At 36.9% G+C, this 9,140-nt stretch overlaps 1 long non-coding RNA gene across 2 annotated transcripts; it reads left to right on the top strand.

Annotated features, from left to right (window-relative positions):
• Positions 1-3,503: 3,503 nt before the first annotated feature.
• On the top strand, positions 3,504-7,184 carry LOC139734792 (uncharacterized). 2 transcript variants are annotated; one of them, XR_011711179.1, is made up of 4 exons: positions 3,504-3,605; positions 3,930-4,017; positions 4,554-4,904; positions 6,777-7,184. It is a non-coding gene; the product is annotated as an uncharacterized lncRNA (long non-coding RNA). The 2 variants fall into 2 exon arrangements; XR_011711178.1 differs by lacking the exon at positions 6,777-7,184 and having other exon boundaries at positions 4,554-5,031.
• The last annotated feature ends 1,956 nt before the right edge of the window (positions 7,185-9,140 follow it).

Here is a 9,140-nt window from a genome sequence, read left to right as displayed (position 1 = left end):
GGCTGTATGACTCGTGAATTGTTTGACTCATGGACCTGTTTCAATGTGAAACTCTGCTGTATGACTCGTGGGTGTCGGTCTCATGGGATGACCCTAAATAATCATCGTACATGTACTTGTGATCCTATATGACGCCCATTATCTTCTGTTCCTAGAAGTGTTCCATGGAGCTCCACACAGTAACATATCAAAGACCCCAATGAACAATGTTCTTTACTGTTTAAACCATGGAATCGAACTTTCAAAAGGATCAAAGCAAGAAAAGAGTTCGTGTCGGATTCAAAATTGATATTACAGCGAAAGTGACCTGTGTCTAATGTCCATGTCTTCGAATAATGAAGTGCTACGATAACAGGATAACAGGAAGGACGGTGATTGTATCATTTACATGAATGAGGAAGTATGGTTTTCTTCACGTGTTTGTTTTACAAACGAATGACAATAGACCGTCCAGGATGTAAAAAAAAGAGTGAACGATAAAGGCTCAACGCGCCACACACAACAAGGTGGTGCTGCAGGACGGGTTATCCACCCCCCCCCCCCCCGCCCCCGCCCCCAACACACACACACAACAGAACACTTTCAGAGTACAATGTATAGGCTTACTTTATTACGGGACAAATTAATGATAAACGACAACTACAGACACAAACATGACGGTGGCACAAAGGTAATATTTTCAGATTCTCACATTTCAAACAATGTAAAAATGGGAAAAAATAGGGCCAAGGAGTATCTTTGTCCAAATTCCCTTTGTGACCACAACACGGGCAAGATCACAAACTCCTAATATGATGTGTTCTTTTGTACACAGCACTGGGTACCAAATAGAAATCCGCTACTTTGTTGAATGATTATTGTTATTGCTATCATACTACTATCATTATACGAAAATTTGGTGAAAATTATTCTCAGCGCTTTACTGAAGAAGATGTTGTTACACTAGTGTTCTCAGCAGTACAGCCTCCCAAAATCAGGTGCACCTCACAATGCGTTATCGATGCAAGATAAAAAAAAAAATATGTTCATTCATATTGCTGAATGAATGACTTGACTCATGAGATTGAAATTGTCGTATATTTTTACCAAAGCCTGATAAACGGGCATATGATTAATCTAATAAAGTGTATCTCAATGAAAAGAGGGAGGGGCGGTGCTTGTGACAGCATATTGTCTACATTTCCGCATCCTCGATCGTGGGAACATCTTAAGACGAAGGCTATCATACAAGGCTCATGGTGTAGACTCAACAACCAGTGACAACAAAAAGCACAACACTTTTGTCCACTTAGTGATGTAACAACCAAAGAAACACAAGCATCAAATTGCAGACGATTTTACAGGAGTGGAAGGCTGCAGGCCAAAGAAAGCTAATAATTATGACTACTGTTTGAAGTTCTATGAATCCAAACCAAAAGGGATACTGACCAGAAATATATAAGTATATATACAAATATATATATATATTTTTTTTTCTTTTTGTTCATTTTCATTTATATGATATACTTACATATATTTGAATAGAATAAATGTAGGACGGAAAGAGAGAGAGAGACAGCTAGACAGACATAGTTGCTGGTGATGATGTAAAATGTTCAAATCAAACTATTTCTTTCTTATCAATGCCCTTAAATGTACAAATAAGGAACTAACGAAACATTTCTCTATATCGACTACTTTCACTCTTTAAGGACAATGTCACTACACAAATCACGATTGGCTTACTTTATATGTTTCTTTTTTATTCCTACTGTAATCCTCAATGACCTCTTTACAAGGTTTCCCCCATATTTAAAGATTCTGTAGCAGTTAAAGCATGTTCGTCTGTAATGTTAGTCATTAATATTTGGCTCTGTGACAAAGCTCTTAAAGTGTTGACTCACGTCCTGTCACGTGACTTCTTACGTGTTTATCTTATGACTGTTTTCATTAAGACACTCTTCTCTAATACACCATAGTATCTGGTTACCAGTTGCGTATCCCCCTAGGCACGTACACACACTGGGAGATGTTCATTTTTGTTTGTTTGTAATCCTTAAGCTTAAAGATACTAAGGTTTAGAGTTCTTAAAATCCTCACATACTGTGATATTTCTATACACCTTTTTCTTATTCATTTTCAAAAAAAAAAATAGAAGCCAGGTTGCGAACCATTACAAAGTTACAACTACTGAGATGTAAGGAAAATACGAAAAAAAAAATGCATTTGTATTTCGACAAAAATCAAATCATTGAATAGAAAGGGTTCACGTCCAAATCATGAACACGTCAGGAAGTTGCTTGTACAAGCATTTCATAACATTCTTGACAATTGGGGAAAAAAAGCATCCTTCGTTGAAAAAGTTTTGATTGTCAAACTTTTACATCTACAATCATACTGACCATTGCTCCTTTTTTTGCCTTCCTTTAATAAGTAAATCTACTAAAATATTTGAAATCGCAAACTAATAGTGGGGTAAATTCAATTTATCTGATACTTTTTTTCAGATAAGGAGCCATTCCACGAATTTGGTTATTAGAATTACACACAAAATTGAAAAAATTTAAGCGCTGGTATAAGTATGTTGAGATGATTATGAGCAAGACAGCTAGAGGAAAACAATGAAAATGATGGACATTTAATTCGTTTTCAGGAAAACCAAATTTTATGAATATTTTCTGGGGTGGTAGTGGCCTCTATACTATGAAAACAATGTGTAAAATAATCAAAAAATGATAAAGAAGAAATCACAAAAATCACAAACTAACACTAAATAGCATGGTTAGTCAGGTAACCAATTGTCATACAGTATCTTATTATGGTATCGTTTTCACTGATATAGGCTTCATTTTCGATGTTCCTTTAAGAAGAGGAAGAAGAAGAAGAAGAAGAAAAAGTAGACAATTTCTAATCAGTGAGCGCACGCAAAGACATTTGGTTTTGGGAGTGTGGAATACGTGATATTGAAAGTATGAAATTGACCGGGAAGACTCATAATTATTGTAATTGTTATGATAAAAAAATGATGAGGATGATAATAGTAACGCTAATAGTAATAATTACGACAGTAATAATATGGATAATAATGACAATGATAATAACAATAATGATAACAATGATTTATTTAGCGAATGATAATTATCGTTTTCTTCTCTACTAGCTTAACATACATGTTATGAGATACAGATACATAAAAACTTTAAAATAATTAAAACATAAAAATTAAGACAATTTTTGAATAATTTTCTTACAGAAAGGAAACTAACATTCTACACTTTGAATGGAAACAGGTGCGTCTTAAGAACAGTCTTGACAACTAATTATTATACGCAACTGGATCCTGAAGTATTGGAGACGGTATATTTCGGACATCTTCTTACATCTTGTTTGATTGTAGCAGGACTATTTTCAGCGGTGTCAAATCAACAAGATTCAAGACTAGTGACGTTTAAGGCGGAGTGATATCTCTGTCCCACCCACAGCACTCCCTCGTGCTTCCGCACGATAACACTCCCAACGTACTACCAGTCACGATATAAATGACACACACATTTACGGGCTTCATCAAGCAAAGTGTCAAGAATTCATCTCCGTCTCCACGTGTGCTAACTTAACTTGCGATTATGGTAGGGACACTTTGAAATAATACACAAACTTTGTTCCATGAACTTTTCATTACATTTTCAAAAAAAAGCAAGCATTTTGACGTTTTTCCAATAACATCAACAAAGGGTTGGTGTTCTTGTTATTCTGAAATCTTTATAATTATCTACATTCAGCGCTTTTCCGCGATAGAATTAGGTTTGTATTCAGACCCAATAAATTATGTACATGCACATTCATATGTGCATAAAATGTATATCATATGCCTTATGTGATATACACTATATATTCAAAATATTCATAACCGAAGTATAAATCCACCAAAATGGCTCTTAATTTTCTTGCAGATGGCAAACTTGGACTCTTGGAGAGCCAGCACGGCACAACAGCTCACAGTCACGGGTGGAATCGTACTGTTCTTGGTGCATTCTTGTGGTAAGATACCCTTCCTCATTTTATTATTGACAATCATTATGTCCGTGTCGGATCATTTAGAGACCTACATCACAAAAGGTGCATTGTAATGATTCGAATTTGTTTCTGTAAAATCAAACTTAACAAAATTACGTTAGATTGTTCCCAACTCTATGCTATTTCCTTGTCAAGAGGTTTTTGAGAGTTATTCTCTTTACAGAAGTAAGGATACAAAATACTTACCATGGATATGACATAATTATGGTATTACGTGGAAAGGTGCATGCATGTATAAAACCAAGCAAATTAATGATAATCTTGAAGTTAATGCATTTGACTGGATGTTTCTGAGCTTGTCAGTGCAATATATATATATATATATATATATATATATATATATATATATAATCTATTTATATATGCAGCTAAGAAAATGACGTTGATTTTAACAGAACAACAATTACTTGCAAGTCTTATCAAATGTTCTCTGAAGTGAATATTTTCAAGGCAAAAGAGGAAACTTAATTTGCTTGATAAAATGTCTTTCAATTTTACAGTCGCCGTGACTTTCACCGTACCAAGTACCCTGACGGCTAACCGCCAAGTCACTGCGCGGTGTACGGAGAGTGGAGTGCTCGAGTCACAGACAGCGAGCTGGTTCTTGGACGGCGTCCAGATCACTGAGGGCGTGGTCACAAATAGCAATCAGGCTCGACAAGACAAAGGATGGGGATACCAAGGAAACGCGCGAACAAGTCAACCTACAGAGCATTATGGATGTTACATAGGCTGACCGGAAAAAAGACAGGATCCCTGTAGACTCATACCGCATTGCGATGAATAAATCAAGAAAGTGCTCACCTGACAATATACGTATACATCATTCCCAATGAGACACATGAAATCAGGTAATTCTTAGCTGAAACTTCAGTCTACGCGAGAGGATTTCTGCCCAATGGATATACATTTGCTATTATAGTAGGAATATCATTGACACTTTGATGTTTTTAATGACATCTAAGGACATCGCGCTGACGCTCCGACCACATGGTTGCTTTATTTAAAGTGAAAAAGCACAGAATGATAACCAAACGCCACACTACCAATACAATGTGATATGATTCTGTCCATTTTATAAAGCTTAATGCTGACAAATTTGTATTAAATGATGATTAGCAAGAAAGCCAAGCGTTTTACGGTAAGAAAAATGCTAAACATTAACGGTATAAATAAAAAATGCATTCAATTATTCATCTACTGTGAAATTTACACTCATAATGATACCAATATTGCCTTACCGGTGTTAACTAAAACTCAAACTAGAGACACGATAAAATTGGACCACGTAATGAAGGGCTTAGTGTCTTGAGTAACATCAGCGACGGAAGTGACCTTTGTACAGACAAACGCATGTGCGACGGAAAACTCCTCGTATTTCCATCCCTCATGATGAAGGCGGTTAGAATTTTTGCGAAGAAAGGCTCTAATGTCTTGACAATAAGTTGTCAATGATGAACATGTATAAGAATATTTCCATGAAACTGGACATGCTGTTTTAATGCTCAGGTTGGTGACGTGTTCGAAAAGCATGTAAGGGAAGAAATTGCTTTGCCTTGAAACGACTTCTCTACCTACAGTATAGAAAGGACACAACAAAGAAAATAGCAAATTCAAACACAATATGAATACTGCAAGGATGACTTTGTCAGACAAAGTGAATTATGGGTTATCTATATTGCGACTAATACAGCTTTTTGCATATTAACCATTGCTTTTAGTATTTCATTTTTTGCCTCATTTTTCTGCCCAACCACTTCAGGCACTAATGAAAATACTTCGACACACGACTGCCATGCGAGGATTAAATTCATTAACATTCATAACAAATACATATTGTTGGTAGTCGTGATCATGAAAAAATCTGAATCGTACCACTCCATTTATCCCAAATTTGCATTTGCTCTGCCGAAGACGACGGAAGTAACATTTGATAGCACCTAAAGCTCAGTTGTGAAAAACGAGTAATATCCTCCAAAACTCGCTGTTTATCGAAGGATGAGGGTAACAAGAGAAGGAGCACGATGTTAAGTACCTCAGGGACATCGACGACCTCATTTTTTCGTCAATCAGAGATTCAAAAATGCTAAGATTGTCCATCGAAGAAGCAACTGATATGTCTGTACCTAAACGGAAGATAATATCGTCCCCGACGCGGGCCAGTTTACGTCGGGTGTGTGCGTAGCACGTTCATAAGAATTATAGACGTTTGTCGAAACGCTTCAAAATTCTGCTTATCGAGATAAATATGGAAGGAACAGCATCACCTAATTTCAGATTTCTCCCAGCGATGACAAACAAACTGTTATGGCGAAAGAAATCCCGTTAGATGTCTATCATTTTTCTTCCATTATTGCATTTGATCTTCACATGTTTTCATGTCTTCAATGAATACTTCAAAATAAATTGATAGTTTTTGTCTTTATCATGTCCTCTGGATGTTGTTGAATGTAAGATTTGTTAAGGACGCTTGTGCATAAATCAGGGAGGCTTACTGATTTGTGTATACGTGTGTAATAATTAATATCAGATAATTTCAGTTCTGATATTAAGAAATAAAACAGACATGAAAGTAAATAATTCATATGACGAAAGTAATGACTGTTTTCCCCATGTCAGCGCATTGGACATACAGAAGCTTATACACATGGTCGTATAAATAAATCTGAATAGTATGACCACACATACCTATCCGGCTTTATCTATTTCAATCTTCAATCCAGGCCTACATGAGATTAGAGGACACAAAACCTCTGCCGACAAACATATCTACAGAAGTTACGTGTCGCCTGTGGCAGAAACATCGACTTGTTCATCGGCGTCTCTATCTACACTTTTTATTAGCGTGACCGTCAATAATCGCAGATTAAAACAATATCAGTGGTAAAGTGGTGCATCTTAAAAAGAGCCAAGCTGCAATATATCTAGAAATGTTTATCAAGCAGGCCAGCATTACATTTAATGATTGAGTATGATTTTGTTCTTCGGATAGTGTAATATCTTTCTTCCCTTTGCCTGGTACATGAGCTATGGTGGTTAATGTCCTACATAGTAAGCATACGACAAATATTTCCTTTTTCGTATTCTGTCTTGCTTATTTGAGAAACATAATCTCAATCATAGTCTGCGATATACACATTGTTGGAAATCTTAGTTGTTGCCGTAGATGCAACCGTTTTATTACTTGTACAAAAAGTAATATTTCCAAATGTTTTCAATATCATACCATCAATAATACCCGTAAATTGCATCAAGCAATATTTGTTATTAGAGAATCTCACCCGCTTTTACAAGACATCCTTGAGTAGACTAAAAAGTATTTTGTTATGCATAATAGCTGTATGACACCTTGCAATCAAAAATCCATAGAGGTCTCATCCGGAAGTGATTACGGAGTCGTAACATGCATGAAATGTTTCAGACATTCATGTAGCATAAGACGATTTGGATCGCAAATCCGAAAGAGAGAGCATGTTACCGGATCTCTTAGATCTACATTCCAACGGTTACTATTTTGCCTATTTCTGCACTAATCGTTGCTATTACTACAAGACGTATTACAACATCGAAAGTGTGTTGACCTTCACTCCTTCCGCTGATCATCATGGAAAGACGCTACAGTGCATCATTTCCGGTTCTCAACAATCAGCCACACTGAACGTGAAACGTATGTACAGTATCATTGTACTGATTATGACATGCATTGTGAAAGTGTGTGTGTGTGTGTGTGTGTGTGCTTTGTATTAATATGAGTATCTTAAACAATCATAAAATCATAATTATATAACTGTATGAAGTGTCTTTCAAATGGTGTACCGCCACTCTTCGAATTTGTTGGATTAAAAAAAAAAAAAACCAAAAACAAAACATTGTGTCTTGTGCCTTGACACAAACAATGGCTGTTATGGTGCTTCCTTTTTTATTTTCTCTGGCGAACGCGGACCCGTTATTTTTTTCCCCTTTTTAGATAAAAGTACAATGCAACAGAAAATGCGCTTTAGCCCTTTGTATGTGTTTATACCCCCGCCAAACGAAGTTTGAAGGGGGTATATAGGAATCAGCGGACGGTCGGGCGGTCGGTCGGGCGGTCGGTCCGTTGCAAATCTTGCGTCGCGAACTACTTCCTCAGTTTTCAACCGATTCCCATAAAACTTGGCACAGATGTGTGCCTTGGGTTGTAGATGTGCAAGACGTATTTTTTAACAGTACCCAAAAGTACGTTGCCATGGTAACGGCATATTATGGGCAAAAATGGGTACAAATCTTGCGTCGCGAACTCCTCCCACAGTTTTTGATCAATTTTTATGAAATTAGGTACAGATGTTCATCTGAATATGTTAATGTGCAAGACACATATTTCCGCAGTGGCAAAAAGTGCGTTGCCATGGTAACGGCAAGTTATTGGTAAAATATAGGGCAAAATGCTTCATGGCAAAACTGCTTCATCAGTGTTCTTCCAATTCTCATGGAATTCATATTGAATGTTTGTCTTAGGATATAGGTCAGCATGACACATTTCTTGACAGTGACAAAAAGTATGTTGCCATGGTAACAGCTCACATATTATGAGCCAAAATGATGGAAAATTTTGTGTTGCAAACTACTTCCTCAGTTTTTGCCCAATTTCCCTGAAACTTGGTACAGATGTGTGCCTTTGGTTGTAGATGTGCAAGACGCATTTTTTGACAGTACGCGAAAGTACGTTGCCATGGTAACGGCATATTAATGGCAGAAGATCAAGGAAAGATCTTGCGGATGTAACTACTTTCTCAGCTTTTTGACCAAAGCTTATGAAATGTGGCACACACCTTGATCTTGGTGGGAAGATGTGGAAGACATATTTTTCGGACGTGTCGGAAGCTGCGTTGCCATGGTAACGGCATATAAATGGCAGAAGATCAAGGAAAGATCTTGCGGATTGAACTACTTCCTCTGTATTCGACTGAAGCTCATGAAATGTGGCACACACATTGGTCTTGGTAGGAATATGTGCAAGACATATTTTTTGGACGTGTCGGAAGCTGCGTTGCCATGGTAACGGCATATTAATGGCGGAAGATCAAGGAAAGATCTTGTGGATTGAACTA

Source organism: Diadema antillarum, unplaced genomic scaffold (genome assembly GCF_040938485.1).
Source record: "Diadema antillarum isolate AM-2024a unplaced genomic scaffold, OU_Dant_1.0 seq00000547_RagTag, whole genome shotgun sequence".
NCBI lineage: Eukaryota > Metazoa > Echinodermata > Echinoidea > Diadematoida > Diadematidae > Diadema > Diadema antillarum.
Note: the sequence above shows the minus strand (reverse complement) of the source record. Positions and strands in the feature narration are given on the sequence as shown.